Source organism: Anopheles merus, chromosome X (genome assembly GCF_017562075.2).
Source record: "Anopheles merus strain MAF chromosome X, AmerM5.1, whole genome shotgun sequence".
NCBI classification, from domain to species: domain Eukaryota; kingdom Metazoa; phylum Arthropoda; class Insecta; order Diptera; family Culicidae; genus Anopheles; species Anopheles merus.
Window position 1 is genome coordinate 8959606 of NC_054081.1, and position 15846 is coordinate 8975451.

At 50.7% G+C, this 15846-nt stretch overlaps 1 protein-coding gene across 1 annotated transcript in view; it reads left to right on the forward strand.

Moving 5' to 3' along the window:
• Nucleotides 1-1386: 1386 nt before the first annotated feature.
• LOC121589766 (eye-specific diacylglycerol kinase) overlaps nt 1387-15846 on the forward strand; it is a 130062-nt gene continuing 115602 nt past the window's right edge. The window contains exon 1 of the mRNA XM_041908888.1: nt 1387-1775. The gene's annotated coding sequence lies outside the window, so the exon portion shown is untranslated. The remainder of the gene's footprint in view (nt 1776-15846) is intronic.

Consider the following 15846-nt stretch of genomic DNA (forward strand, 5'->3'; position numbering starts at 1 on the left):
ATACAAAGCAAAAAGCTGGCAGGCTTAAATTTCAGCCTACGAATTTAAAACGGAAAGGACTCCACTATTGGTAACGTTTTACGCCACAACCCTATCGTCGTAGCGTAATTCATCGATGAAGCTTAATTCGATTACCGAACCAATACAAAACTAATGTTGCATGCATTTAGGCGCTCTAAGCTCTCAATGCGATTTTGAGTGAGAATTGACAAAACTTTTTTTTTTCGTTATTGTTTCCCAAAAGCGTTCGAAAGTTTGCAAAAGCTTGGCCATCAATTGCATGTGCAGTAAAAAATGTGCATCCCTTCCCCCTCCCCCCATATTTCAGCCCCCTCCGATACACTCGACATTTTGTACGCTCTTGATATTTTGGGATGCTGAGGTGGAATGGGTAGACATTCCGTATCGATACTAACGATACCAAATCAAATCGAGAGAGAAAGAGAGAGAAATAGATACAGAGGGAGAGAGAGAAAGAGAGAAAAAAGAGAGAAAGAGACAAAACATCAGGCAGTCGCTGACGAGCGCGACACGACCATCTCGGCCAAATAAATCTTTCCAGCGCAGGACGACGACGGCGACCAAACATGAATGAAACTACGCGCACTCCGCAACACCGCAAAAAAAAGGGGTGGGAGGTCAGTGTCGCAAGGAGGCGCCCAGTAGCGCACCTGTACCAAGTCCGGGGCCGGGCACCGCAGCGGCTCAGCTGATGGGCCGACCGCGGTCCGACGCTTTCGGGGCCACTGATTCGTCGGGGCGTCCCGAGCGGTGGGTTCGGCTGCCGGTGCGTTGCCGAACCGGTACCGAAAACCGGTTCGCGAGAGACTGCTTTCCCACGGGAAAGGGGAAGGTATGGGGGGGGGGGGAATGGATGGGGCAATCGAGATGCGAGTGCGCGGGAGAGCCCGAACCGTGGGCATATCGTGCACTGCTGCCTCTTTGCCGGGCTGTTGCCGCTCCGTTCCCGTTTTGTGACGGATGGGCTTGCTGCTTCTTCTTCTTTCTTTGCTTTTTTTCTTCTTCTTCTTCGGGTCGGTTCCTTCGCGTCAGGGTTCGGTGCCGTAGCGCACCCAGCACTTCCGGCAGTTCAGTGTACCGTACGTACCAGACGCACCCACATGTACCACCCGCTAGTGGCAGTGCTCGTGTTGTTATTGTTTTTTTAAGTTACCGTCGTCGTTGCTGTCGTTGTCGACAGCCCCCTTTCCCCCTGCTCCGTTACGTCGACACGCCGTCCGGTGACGGCTGCGACGACAATAATTATTAGTAATTGCAGGTGCGTTTGTTTTTTTTGGGGCTTTTTTTTTAAATTTGTTATTGTTCGTTTGTCACTGTTTTTGTACACACGAACACACTCAGAGAGAGAGAAAGAGAGAGGGGAAAAAGAGAGAGAGCGCACACACACACGAGAGAGAGAGAGAGAGAGGCGGTAATGGAAGAGTCAGCAACAGAAGAGAGCATTGTAGTGCCACACGTTCAGCAGCTGTAGCAGCAGCAGCAGCAGCAACAAAAACAGAGAACGCAGAATACAAAAAGGCCTTGGAGAGCGGCGAGGCCAGTAGTTTAGGTCGGCTCAGCGCAAACCAGAACCGTGCGGCAAGGCATCGGCAGGCGTTTTCGGACCGATAGCGCCAGATCTGGCAGGCAGAGCTGCTACAGAGAAAGGGGGAGGGAGTGCACTGCTAGCGATCCTGCCAGAAACACCTGTGGTTTTAAGGAATGGATGGTGAGGGCGAATCGGTCTAGGAGCGACCACGGACGATTGGTTCAAGGTACTGCTTCAGGTAGAAGTTCTTGTTTGTTTGTGTGTGTGGTGAAGTGTACCAGTGGGGCAAGTGTGTGTGTGTGTGTATAGAGGGAGGACTCGAGTGCGGTTGAAGTTTGCAGCACACAGGACAGGATTGATGGTCGCGTTTCGTTGCTGCCGAATGTATCCAGTGCCTCTCAGAACTCTCAGGATAGCCCAATCCAGAGCAGAGGAGTCGTCGGATCTTGGAGTGGGTGTGGAAGCAGACTAGGAAGGTAGAGGATAGCCTCTTCGGCACTCCTCGCTAGGCGAAACGTGCGTGTCTTTATCTCTGTATGTGTCTGTGTGTATCTATATATGTGGCTGTGTTTGTGTGTGTGTACTTCTTTTCCAAAAAAAAATCCAATCCTCACATGTTACCTCAGGTCACGCAGAGCTGCCTCGCGCCTGCGACTGACCCTCGCTGAGGTAATGCCACCTGTCTATCTATCAACTGCCAAAGGCTCTTCTATCATATACCCGCTCCACCAAGAGAAAGAGGGAGAGAGAGAGAGAGAGAGAGAGAGAGAAGGTAAAGGACGCGGAACGGACACGGTGCACGGAAGGACCATTCTCCCAGTCTACGATCAAAAACATGCCCGCCGGTCGTTCGGTCGGACGGCCTGGTCTCTGCAACAGCAAGCGTGTATACTCCCAGGTGATGACTTCCAGCCCCCTATTCCTCCAGTTTCCCCTCCCTATTCCACTCCACGCTTACGATTCCAGCGCCTCCACTCACCACGATTCCACGGCAAGGTTTTTTGTGGTCGTTTGAATGTTCCCGGCCAGGGAGCGACGGCCCCGCGGGCAATTTGCTGCCAGCGATTTAAATATTAAAACCCTCGCCCTCCCCCCACCATGCCCACACTGCCAGCTCCACTTGTGTGTGTGTGTGTGCCGGTGTGTAATCGAGTTACAAAGTTCTGCTCTCCAAGTCCGGGACCGATCAATGCACATTTTGCCGAGCTGCCGGTGCGGTTGGCGGAGGCGAAACAGGCAGAGAGTTTGCGTAATTATCCATCCAGGTCTCGCAGCCTGTCTCAGCACTCCTCCCCCCCCCCCCCCCCCTCACATGCCACTCGCGGCATGAGAATCAAAATGCGGTGCGGAAGATGTCAACCTTCTCCTCGTTGAGGTCCGCATTGATTTTTCGCGCATTGAGCGCTCGCCGGTACAGGCACGAACGGGCGGCATCTTAAGCGGGGGAAGGCATCGGTATGTTGTCAAAAACAGGCAAACAAAACACGAAACGAAACATACCTTCCCCATTGCGGCAACCACCGGCACACAGACAGGGGCGCGCGCGCGCGCGCATCCAAATCGGTGTGCGTTGCTGTGGGACCGCGTGGTTGAATGGGTCTTATAAATAGAATCCGCTTCCTCTAGGCGCGATTCAGCCGCGATCGGTTCAGAACACATCCTCCACCTCGCACCGGCCCCCTGGTTTGTGCCGTGAGACGGAGAGGGAATAGCGAGAGAATGAAAGCGGCATCCCGGCGTCAGGCATTGTTGGTGCGGATGTCTCTACTCTTGACTTTCCCCAATTTTCGCGTTTCTCGCCATCCGCCTTCACCACATGCGAGTGCATCTGTGTTTACGTGCGCCCTGTGGTGGTCTTTAACGGTAGCGCGCGTGTGTGTGTGTGCCAACCGACTCCCAAGCTCGCGCCCAAGTAGCTCCCTGCGCTAATACGTCTCTCGGCAATACATTATGCATGGTACAATCGAGCGAATCAATCGAATGTAACCTTCTTCCCCTGCCGCCCGTACCCGAGCCTAGGCCTATCCCCTCCCATCCCGAACCAAAAGGGGCCGTTATGCTGTAAACGGGCGATCCGCACACACCGGGATATACTTAATTATAGAGCAGCGAGCACTTCCCTTTTTTGCATCGATTCTCGCTACAGATATTCACGAGCTCGCGCGGGTTTCGCTTACCGGGAAGGACCCTGGGATTGGGCTGGGATTGGGTTAGGTCCTCTTTTTTGTAAGCGGGCGCGCGCGTGTGTGTGTAAACTTTCGGTAGAAGTTTGCAACTCCACCACGCACAACCTAGGCTCTAGATTCTGAGAAACCTTGAAGTGTTTTTTTTGTGTGCGCTATTTTATCCGAGCTTTATTCCTCCAACGAGCTATTTTTTAGGAAACCGTGTGGAGGATGAAGCGGAGTTGAGGATTTGTGACTCTGGGCGTAATGCTTAGTGAAGTTTTATTCCTAGAGAGAGAGAGAGAGTTCCACCGGAATTGGAGATAAAGATGTACGCTTCGACGGGTTTTGCTGGCAGATGTGTAGGAGTTCCTCGCTTCGCTTGTCTTGATCTGTTGGAGTTTATCCGGGATGTACCGACATATCTGGGCGCTGGAGCTGGTAGCGCGGTTGATTGTGCGGTGCTGGTTATTCACAGTAAGAGTTATGCATATGCTCTCTGCGCAAGATATCGCTAGCAGTTTTGCTGTAAAGGATCGAAAATACACTACTGGAACTGGAAGATATGCTCCCCAACCGGAGTGCTGAAGTTATCAGGAAGTTTCAGTTTTAAGCATCTTCATATCTGTGTCATCGTATTTAACAATTGAAGTTTTCAATACACTTCAATAGGATGTTCACTTTTGGATGTTTGAACGATTTAATACTAGAGACGCTATAGGACCTTGGGTTCAGAATTCAAGTTGAAATATCATTTAATCGCAAGAATTTTAGGTACACATTGCCGGGGTATCCAGATCTTTTAAGATATAAGGATAACAATACTGTGTCCTGGTATTTCACTATGTTGGAATTTCCAAGTGTTTGTTAATGTTCCAGAACAGCTGCTAATTGGATTGAAGGAACTGTGGTTCTATGTGGAACTATCTCACCGTTGGAGTTGAAGCTATTCGTTCCACTGGTAATACTTCTGGAAACCATGAACATTGTACGGTTGATATTAATTGCAATCCAAATTCTGGAACAAGCAATCTACCAGGAGCTGGAATGGAATTCGGTTTCTCACCGTGACATTTGAACCATTCGGGCGGTAATGTTTGTCGACGAATGGAGACAGCTCGGGGCTTGGCGTTTTGGCCGCCGGAGGTAGCAAAATTCGTGACCGGTGCGCCCATGGTCCATTGTTGCCTGCCGTCCCTGCGTCCTCTTGATTGCCGGCAAAAATTCATGCCAACCAGTGCCAACAGTGGCAGAGCTTTTCCCGCCCGCCACTTTAAGGCTTAAAGAAATTGTTTTGCGCGCAAAGTACTAGCGCCAGGTCGGGTGACTTACTATTGCCGCCGGAGCTGCGCGTGTCGAGCAGCCACGGGGCCGAGCGGAACCGGGGGATTTTGGGAGTTGCGGGAGTTGATGAATATTTATATCCTTCCCTGCCTACCCGGTCTTCCCGCTTGCTGAAAAAAGATAGATATGCCTCAAATAGACGGGGGGGTGGAACAAATAATAATTGCTTTCCAGCGGGGTGGTTTTTTTCTTCTTCTTCTTCTTCTGCTCCACCCACCACTGCGGGACTGAACGCAAACTGTACCCTCACCAGCGAAGGGTAAGCGATTAAAGAGCTTCATTTGGGCTTACGCACGCTGCCGAGGGTTTGCTTAAGGTTAAGGAGTTTTGTTTTGTTCTGTGCCACACCGTACAGTTAATAGCTTTTCGCCTTTGTTAGTGCTCTACGCTCGCGCGGGCTTGATTCCGCAAAAAAAAAAAAAAAAAAAAAACGGTCCACCGACAGGCCCCGGAAACAGGTGCACGGTTTTGCTATTTTTTTTCTTTTGCTCTCATTTTCCACGCCACGCTAATTCGAGGACATCATCCTCAACCTTTCAATCAACCTGGGCGGGTAGGCTGACGGGCCGCAAGTCACACCGACACACACACACACACACATGGTGGCACCTTTTGCACACACGCTTGTAGAATGAAAAATTAATGTCTCCGAAATGGTGAAGCGCCCCTGTCGGCAGCCCGTCATCCGCGGGTTGGGGTATATTACACGCGCAGCAAAAGCAAATAATCGCTCTTTGTGAGACATCCACCAGGGAAGGGGGACCAAAAAGAAACAACACACACACACACACACACACAAACACATCTAGAAAGGTTAGAAACGGACAACCGTTTGTTGCCGGCTTGTTTATTCACACTTAGGCCCGGCAGCACGCGGCAGCCGCGTTGTATGAATGGTGCGCCATTGTTTTGCGCCATTGTGGGCCCTAGACCGAGGGTGAAAGCTTTTGTTTCGCGGTGGAATATAGCTGCTTCTATCAAACAAACGCTGCGAAAAAAGTAAGACCATAAAGGCAAGAGCGCGGTGTGTGTGTGTGTGTGTTCGTGCGGTGTGCACACAGAAAAGGAAAAAAAAGGCACAAGTTTGCAAATCCCCAACCGCGTGTAACGGGGCCGAGGATCCTTGAAGCCCCAGTGCGGTTCTTCTTCATTGCTATCTGCATGAGAGGGGGGGGGGGGGAGGGTGTGTAAAGGGGGGTAGTGGGTACACCTGAAGTGGCAACATTTTGGCGCATTTCTGTGGAAGCTAGGAGGTGTTGTTGAATCAGTGCCAGCGTGAGTTCATCTTCTCCCGGTGTGGGTCAGATTTTGGAAACTGGGAGCAAGTTTACAAGTTTAATAACAATAATGAACCCTGAATATACTGCCTGGGATGTTGGGGTGAAAGTGTGGGACCGTTTTTTTGGAGAAGTTGAAACTGTTTCGAAGTGCTGGGGTGCGACCGGGACAGCTCTGCAGGCGAAGATGTCGAGGTATTGAAGAGCTGTCCAATATGCTCCAACAAAACCGCTGAACTTGCAGACTAAGTCACAGCCACTGTCTACTTGTCTGGAAGATCCGACGGAGATATTCTGAGGCTTCCGTTGCCACCTGTGCGAGCACCATTCACGCTGGTTTATAATTATGTGCTCAGAAAGTGATGGATCAAAATAAACAGAACGCCCAGCGTCTGCATTTGACGGACCGCATCGCTCCCCAACGGTGCAAGGTTCTCGGCCACGAAAGATCCCGGCGCACGCGTAACACGTAAACAAACGCTGCAAAACTGCCGGCCCAGCGTACTTGCAGCCTCGTCCGGCCGGGACGCTTGCCTGGACGGCCTCGCGTGTCCCAGTGAGTGCGGTGCGGGGTGATGGTTTCGGGCATGGAACGTGCGCTTCAAATCCCTGTACCGCCGACGCGGGTGCACGCTCAATCAATAAGGTAAACAAAACCGACGGCACCCTTCAGATCGTCCCACTCTCTCTCCCTCTGCTGCCCACTTTGGCAACCTGGGCGAAACCAACCAACTGGGTACGGAAAGGAGAAAGGTTGATACACTCTCCACATCATTTCCTTCCGGTCCCCATTGTTAGGAGGTCCGATGGGCACGTGCAGGAGGGACGCTGGACGTCTTTGACCTTCTTTTTTTTCCTCGTGTAAGCGAGTGAGCGAGAAGCAGTTGTTGCCCCGGGAGGGCTGTTGTCAGCTTTGGGCAACAAACACTGACGCACGAGCGCATCGTACAGACTCAATCATGGAAAGTTGCTTCTGAAATATCTCCAAAATCCGTCCTTTGTGAGTTACGTCGTCGAGCAGTTGTGGGATGGGTGAATAGTAGAACCCTCCTAACGGGGTAGTAAAAAGATATACGAGATCCCCTACCCTGCATCCTTCATCCCGGAGCTCTTATTCTTCTTTTTCTTGTTGTTCTTCTTCTTTTTCGTCTTCTTCGTCTACGTCTTATTTTGTAAGGGAAGTAGTGGGGCCCATACACACATGTTTTCCTGTGCATGTTGACCTTACTTTAGCATTCATGTTTATGATGAGCATACATAGTTGATGGGCGCATAAAACCGCCCCACCACCACCACCTTGTTGGTGAGTGGATGAGCTGCATGTGTGTGTGTGTGTGTGTGTGTGTTGGAGATGTGGAAGATGTCTCTAATCGTATGCAAGAAGCGAACGGTTCACCCTCTGTTCCGCACCCGATTTCATCAAATGGGTTGGTTTGTTACCGATCGCCCTGAAGGTTGCCCAAAACCCAAAGCATTGCCCCAGCGGCATTCCGGCAGCTTGGTGCCAGCGTAGAGCGGGATAGTGTTATATTCGTCTTTGTTCGCTCGAAAACAAAACCCAAAACAATACTCAGAACCCAGGAGGACATGGAGGATGCCTTCGTAGGCACACATTGAAGTCTACTTGGGACGCAAGGAACTTACATTCCTGTTTGACAGATGACCGGTAGGCTGTCACTTATTCAAATGCAAACTAGCTACATTGTGAGTTGAAAGTATTGCCCGAAGCAATACACTCTGGTGAGGTGAACGAGTATGTCCATCTTACGATAACCATCCTTGCCGGGAGCTACTTAAAAGCTCCTGTAAAACCGTTTAAACCCCGAACGAACAAGCCGGAACCTCGCAGAGCTCGGGTTTATTATAAAGATATTTTTTTTTTACTGGTGCTGTGGTAGTTTACTACATCCTTCCCGCATCCATTTGCTCTTTGCCCAACAGCCATCGTCTGGGGACAAGAAATTGGGTTTCCTGCTCGGTCCTCACCTTCCCCTTTGTACTCCCAAATTGAGCCAAAACCTTTTTGTCCTCAAAAGATACTCTTGGGCTTTTGGACATACGTGTGTGTGTGTGTCGTTTATCTCTATTTATATTCCAATCCCTCATGGTTAGTGCATGTGTTATTGTTTTGTTTCGTGTGTGTGTGTGTGTCTGTGTGTTTTTTTGGAGATGAAGAATACATCCTCCAGGCTCCAACATCCATTTCCGACGTAGTGCCGCGATATGAAGTCCACACTTCTCTGGCAGAGTAGCCTGCGAGCGTCTACTACCGGGGCAACCCAGTAATCCCCCGGTGTACCTCCTCCTCCGCCCCCAACTCTCTCTCTTTCTCTACCCCATACCATAGCCCGAACGGTTGCTTCTTGTAATGATCCTTCGCGCTGTCAAGGGGTCGTCCCCGAGTCGTCCGAATCGATTACGTGCGTCGCCATTGTTCTTCCCGGCAAGGGACGCAGAACAACACCGAACAGCCATCCAGTCCCAACGGTGCCGCACCGAGCTTCTCACCTTTTTTTTTGCGCCCCCAGGCGAAACACAATTGAGTTTAAGCCCGGGCCGCTCCCTCGGGGGAGGAGTACGAGTGCTGCGATGGAGCTGGTGTGCGATGGCAAATCAAAAACCCCGCCACGCGCGCTTCCGTGCCGTGTTGCCGGGCAGACGAAGCGCGAACCCCGGAAGAGTTCTAGCACGGCAACTAGAAGCGAGGCACCGAGCGTCCCCTGTTTTCTTCGGTACCATTGGGGTTGGGTGTTCGAAATTAGTTCCCTCCGTTGCCGGCTTCCCCGCACACTCACACGGCGCCCCATTTGGTACTCTTGAGGTCGGTGCCGGCAGCAGGGAAAAAGGTGAATTTAGAAAGGCTTTTAAGATTTTCGGCTGTAATCTTTTGGGGACACTCAAACGTGCCCTGTGCCTGTCGGCCTCTCTCTCTCTATGTTTGTGTGTTTTTGTGTGGAGACATTGCTGTTTGCAGTCCGGTCGGGAACAGAGCACGTTCCATCGTGTCAAACCCATCGGTGACGTACGCGTTTGTCATCATGAATCCGGTTCGAAGGACCAAACACCGATTAGTGTGGTAAAGGTAGTCGGCAGCTGGGTTGTTTTTGGCGTAAAGGTTTGCGTAGAGTATAAAATTACACATACATAGGCACATACACATATACTCCGCTGTCCTCGGCTGAGTAATGTCATTTTGCAGTAATGTGTGTGCCTAATTGTTGCACACTGGCACACATCTAGAAGTGAGCGTCATACAGATCAAAGCGAGTCCGTGCCTCGAGCGCCTCGTCTACGTGTGTGTGTGTGTGTGTGTGTGTGTGTGTGTGTGTGTCACTGCGCTTTGAGCATGGCAAAGTGTACGTTGGTCGTTCGCCAAACTACTGCTAGTGAGTAGCAGGTACAGCTGCCTGCGAACGGTGTACCATCCTCGACCCACCGACCGTAAAGATGGCGGTGCGCTGGGCGAACACGCTTCTCCTTCTACCGGGAACGCGGGTTTTGCGGTGTGGCACAAAGTTTAAGGCACGATGATGATGCTGAGGGATGTTTTAACTCTGGTATTACAGTAAGCTTTTTCGGTAGTTTGTGCGGAATTTGCAAACCAACGACGGCAACTACCTTTCACCGGTGCACTTGTGGTGCAGCCGTGGGGAATCCGTGGAGAGCCCATGGGCTTACGCGCACCTAGAAAGGCATCCGGCTGCGAAACGAAGCATTCGTTTCACAATATTACCGATTAGCGTATCTCTCTGCGTACGATTTGCACAGGCCAAGTGTCTTTTCCGATACCGTGCCGCGTTCCGGCTGTGTGTGTGTGTGTGTTCGAAACCCTTCGCCGCTCTCACCACATAGACAGAAAGTGATTACACATTTGCTCCCAGGTCGGCTTTTATTGTATTACTGTTTGTGCCGGCCTGCCGGTTACGAGGAATGCAAGAAATAGATAATAACAACTGGCACAATCGTCATCGCAAAGCTCTACCCCCCCCGAAACGGCGTGGAAGTGTTGAGCGTTCTAGCTACAGGGGTGGACATTCTTATAAGTGAACTGAAAACCGAGCTAGTTAGCTTTTCAGTTGCTCCGTGTTTGAACCGAAGTAAACAAAGTTAAGGTGCTTTTGAACCATGCTAAACTATACAGGGTTTTCCAGGGGTTCTCATAGTTGTGGGACACTTCCTCGACTCTTTCTTATGGCAAGTGAACTTCACATGTTGGAAATTGGACTCTATGGCACCGTTTTTGGACAGGCTCCTTGGAAATTCCTATTGGATTTGTCCAACAAGGGTGCTATAGAGTCCAATTCCCGTTGCATTACAGGGTTTCTCACGATTTATTAAACACTTCCCATAATTTTTTGGTGCGTTCTCACGATTTTTTATCGTATCCCATAGATTTTTGGTTCGTTTCCATAATTTATTGGTATTTTCCGAATGGATATCAATACAATTGGATTAAAAAATTATGGGAAACGGCCAAAAAATCGTGGGAAACCCTGTAAGTTAATTTCACTTAAGAAAAAGTCAATTAAGTGTCCCACAGCTATGGGAACTCTTGGAAAACCCTGTAAGTAAAAAAAAAGACGATTAACTGAAATTCCGATACCTTTCGGAACATTATTCAATCGCAATTAAAAGATTAGCTTTTCCACATATTAATGTACGTCTATATTACCCGAGTTCGTTTCTTTGAGGTTCATTTTGTTGAAATTAAATTTTTGGAGCTTTATTTTAATTTATATTGTACAAACTTGGATAGCCTGTTCTCATTTTGGAAGGCTTCGGGATGAATTATTGGCAAATCAATTGAATTTTTTTTTGTAAACAAAGGCACAAACAAAAGTCTCAACTCCATACAGAAAACGATTCATCTAGAAAGATGTTCAGATAGGAATGAGTATTTCAGTTGGACGTCTAATGTTTACTTATAGCTCGACTTATAGCTATAGGCCTCGAAAATGGTGCAACAGTTGTGAGATGCATTGTCAGAAGGGATAATGTTGTGAGTTTACATCCTCCCAGGGCAGACTTCAGGGGATGTTTCTAGATAGAAGGTAGAATCAATCGGCCTACTTGGCAATGTCACAGCTTGTTAGTTCGCAATGTAATTTTGAATCTTTAGCCAAACGTTGACTTACGCCTATTTCAAGACGAATCCTGCGAGCATACACACTTTTCACCAAACTTGAAAAGCTGGCATTATTTTTTACAAAAATGTTCCGCTCAGCCTCTTCTTCAAAGCCAAAACAATCGTCCCCGACAATTAACTTTCTCATTCTGGTGCATTGGGAGGATTTTTGTGATAACTGGAGCAGCACCGGTGCGCACCTACAGGAGTGTGCCCCACTGTCCGCACAAGCCCAGCGCCAGCCGGTAGCACAGCTCTGCTACCGGCGTCGATTAAATCTGCCAAGCGCTTCACAGCAGCAGAAGCGTTGCGCCCGTTATGAAAGGATTCCTTTTCCAATAGGAAGCTCTCCCTGCACGCACGCATCGTCTGCTGGTGCCGCTCCCCTAATTCACGGGGCTTTTTTTTGCTCGGTGGCAGCTGTCGGGCCCTTCCATTGCCTTAACCCCGTTGTTGTTGCCGCACCTTTTTTGGCGAATCCGCCACCCACTTTCTCTACATGTGGGCGATCGGGCGTGAGCGTGTGTGTGTGTGTGTGGCAGTGTTTTCTATTTGCAGCCTTCAACACATACACCACAGGCCTGTGCGAACAAGCACACAAGCGCGGCACGGGGATTAAGGACGAAATTGGTTCTCGCTCTGCTCGGTTAGAGGTTTTGGCTGTTGTTGTTTATTATTATTTTTGAACCGCTCCACCTTTACTCCTTCTCTTTTGGCTATGGTGGAATGAGGGGGAGGGGGGGTGGGGGGGAATGATCATTACCACGCTGAGTGACGTATTACGATTCAGGCGAAAAATTACGAAGACACCTCCCTGGTGCCAGAGACAATACGGGCGGGTACACAAAAGGTTTATGTTGGGGGCTGGTTGGCGGTGGCAAAGTGTGATGCGAGGAATTAGGGATTTATTAATATTGAAGCAAACATATGTCCGCCCGGCAGGGAAGAGTTGGGAGTGTTGTACGGGGGAGTCTCTCTCTCGCTCGTACAGTTTTGGCGAAAGCGTGTAAGCTACCAATAAGCCATCCACCCGCGCAAACCCACACACAAATCGAAGATTGTGGACCGGGTGAAAGATGGCGAAAGGCATTTGGCCAACCCCCCCCCCCCCTCTTTCCCGATCAGCGGGTCGGCATAAATGGAAAAGGATGGGGCTTGCTTTGTTTTTTGCTCGCCCGTTCGGTTTCGAGAGACCTCAACATTAGGCCATAAATCAGCCGTAACCGCAGCCTGAGCCAGAGCGGTGCGAGGCAGTGGGGCAAATGATTCAACCCTGCAATCCAAAGAAAGAAGAGGAGGAAGAAGAAGAAAAGCAGTAGTAAAAAAAGGCAAACGAAACCATTTCTTCGCCTGCTGCTACCTTTTTGCTAGCAAAGCTGTAGCTTTGCGCGTCGTTTTTGGTTTTGGGTTTTGCTTTGAGAGAGGGACGCCGCTCGTGCTCTATTGCTGGGGCCGTTTGACGCTAATGTGCATCCTTTCCATCGGCTACGGATGGATTGGTTTTTTTGTTGTTGTTGGAAGGAGCACTGTTTGCCCCCCCCCCCTCCGCCCAGCGGAAGGCGAGCGCTTTAGAGCGGAAAATGCAGACGAATCACAAAAACCGGGCACGGAACACCGGGCCAGCTACGTATATATCGATCACGTGCGGGCAAAGGGTCGTCCCAAAATGCCATCCCGTCCCCGGAGGAAGAGGGCAGGGCAGATGGGGAGGTGGTGTCGTTATGCGAAGAAGGGTAATTCATCATTGTTAATTCCGCTGTGTGATGGCGTCGACTACCATTCACCCCGCGACCGATCGGAATTTTGCGGCCGCACCAGGAGGGAGTAAGGGGTGGGGGGGAAGGGGGGGGGGGAGCATAACGGTCACAAATCCTCAGCTCTCGAGCTTTTACGTGTTGTCGGACGACTTGTTTTTTTTCTGTTTTGTTTGGCGCATCTTTCGCGCTTCGTACTGTTAAGATACTGGAAATGTTTGACATTTATTATCGATTGCGCCATCTGGCGGCGGGGGTCGCACTCATGGTGTATCGGTTGGGCGAAAGCATGGGGAGATTAGAGGGATTTGCGAAACACTCTGCAAACCAATCGGTTCTGGCTGGGCAAGGGGCCCCTTTTTCCTTCGATGTCCAATCGATGAGCGATGGGAGCCGTTGAAAGAAGTTCGCTGCGCCAGAAGAAGAATGGACGACATTAAGCGCTGGATCTACTATTCACGGGTGAGCGTGCTAGCGTGGTCCGGCGTGTCCAGAGGATGTATGCGGTGTCTGTCCCGCTGCTGCTACAGCAATTTGCTTCCAATGTTGGCGACGTGCTTCCGAAACGAGGATGGCTTCCTCCCAGCGCGCCAATGCGACACCATGGATGCGACAAACGGTAGCTCTCAAAAGTTCTTCTCCAACGAGTTCATCTGGGCGCGTACCTGGGCGCCTTCAGGCGGCCCCGCCTGGGTGACAGTCAAATCCCCTTTGCCGGCGTTGGTAGTGGCACCGAGGAGCATACTGACGGTTACTGATGAGGTCACTGTGGCGGCTTGATGTATTTGTGCAGGGGCTACCAAAGGGAAAAAAGAAAAGCACACGTCTTGCGAGAAAAACAACCTTTACCAACCATCGGCAGTGACAGAGGGCAGCTGCATTGCGCTGCCGTTGGGATATTGTTGCGTCTTTCGGGCGTTGCTTGAGCGATGGCGCAACGTCCACTTAGCGACGTTCGGTCGGAGTGGAGGTGGCAGAAAAAAGCTTGTGCTGGCCGGCTGTTGACAGTAGTGGGGTGCTTTTTGGAGCGCACTCCCGACTCAGATCCAACTCCGTTTATTAGTAGTCCAATTTTGGACGACTTTGGATGACTTCGGAAAACTCTTAATGACTCCTGATGACTCCGGATGACTCTGGATGACTTCAGAAGACTCCGGATGACTCTGGATGACTCCAGAAGATTTCAGACGATTCTGGATGACTCTGGATGACTCTGGAACACTCATAAAGATTTCGGATGACTCCTGATGTTTCTGGAAGACTCCGGATGTCTCTGGAAGACTCCGGATGTCTCTGGAAGACTCCGGATGACTTTCGATTCCTGATGACTCCGGATGATTCCAGATGACTCCGGACGACTCTGGATAACTTCGGACGTCTCCGGGTGACTTCGGACGACTACGGAAGACTCCTGGTGACTCCGGATGACTCCAAATGACTCCGGACGACTTGAGATAACTTCGGACGTCTCCGGGTGACTTCGGACGACTCTGAATGACTCCTGATGGCTCCGGATGACTCCGGATGTCTCTGAAAGACTTCGGATGACTTTCGATCACTCCTGATGGCTCCGGATGACTCAAGATGACTCCGGACGACTCTGGATAACTTTGGACGTCTCCAGGTGACTTCGGACGACTACGGAAGACTCCGGATGACTCCAGATGACTACGGATGACTTCCGATGACTCTTGATGACTCCGAATGACTCCAGATGACTCTGGACGACTCTGGATAACTTCGGACGGATGACTTCGGACGACTCCTGAAGATTTCGGATGACTCTGGATGTCTCTGGAAGACTTCGGATGACTTCCGATGACTCCTGATGACTCCGGATGACTCTAGATGACTCCGGACGACTCTGAATAACTTCGAACGTCTCCGGACGTCCGGGTGACCCCGGACGACTACGGAAGACTCCTGATGACTCCGGATGACTTCAAATGATTCCGGACGACTCTAGATAACTTCGGACGTCTCCGGGTGACTTAGGACGACTCCGGGTGACTTCGGACGACTCCGGAAGACTCCTGATGACTCGGGATGACTCCAAATGACTCCGGGCGACTCTAAATAACTTCGGACGTCTCCGGGTGACTTCGGACGACTCCGGGTGTCTTCGGATGACTACGGAAGACTCCTAATGACTCCGGATGACTCCGGATGACTTCCGATGACTCCGAACGACTCTAGATAACTTCGGACGTCTCCGGGTGACTTCGGACGACTCCGGGTGACTTCGGACGACTACGGAAGACTATGGATAACTCTAAATGACTCCGAACGACTCTGGACGACTCCGAACGACTCCGAACGACTCCGAACGACTCTGGACGACTCCGAACGACTCCGGACAGCTCCAAATGGCTTCGGAAGAATCCAGACAATTTCGGAATACCCCTGATAAATTTGGAAGGCTCTGAATAACTCCGGACGGCTCCGACTCCGAATGACTCCGGGTGATTCCGGAAGGCTTCAGCCATTTACCCATCACTAAGTGTGCAGGCTCTCTACCTGATGTCTGATTCCGCCCGCCTTCCATCGTTCGCAACTGGTGTTTGGTGTTTGCGTTGTGGTGACGGTTCGCTCTCGGCCTTCAGGCGGGCTGATCAGCACGTCAAGATAAACC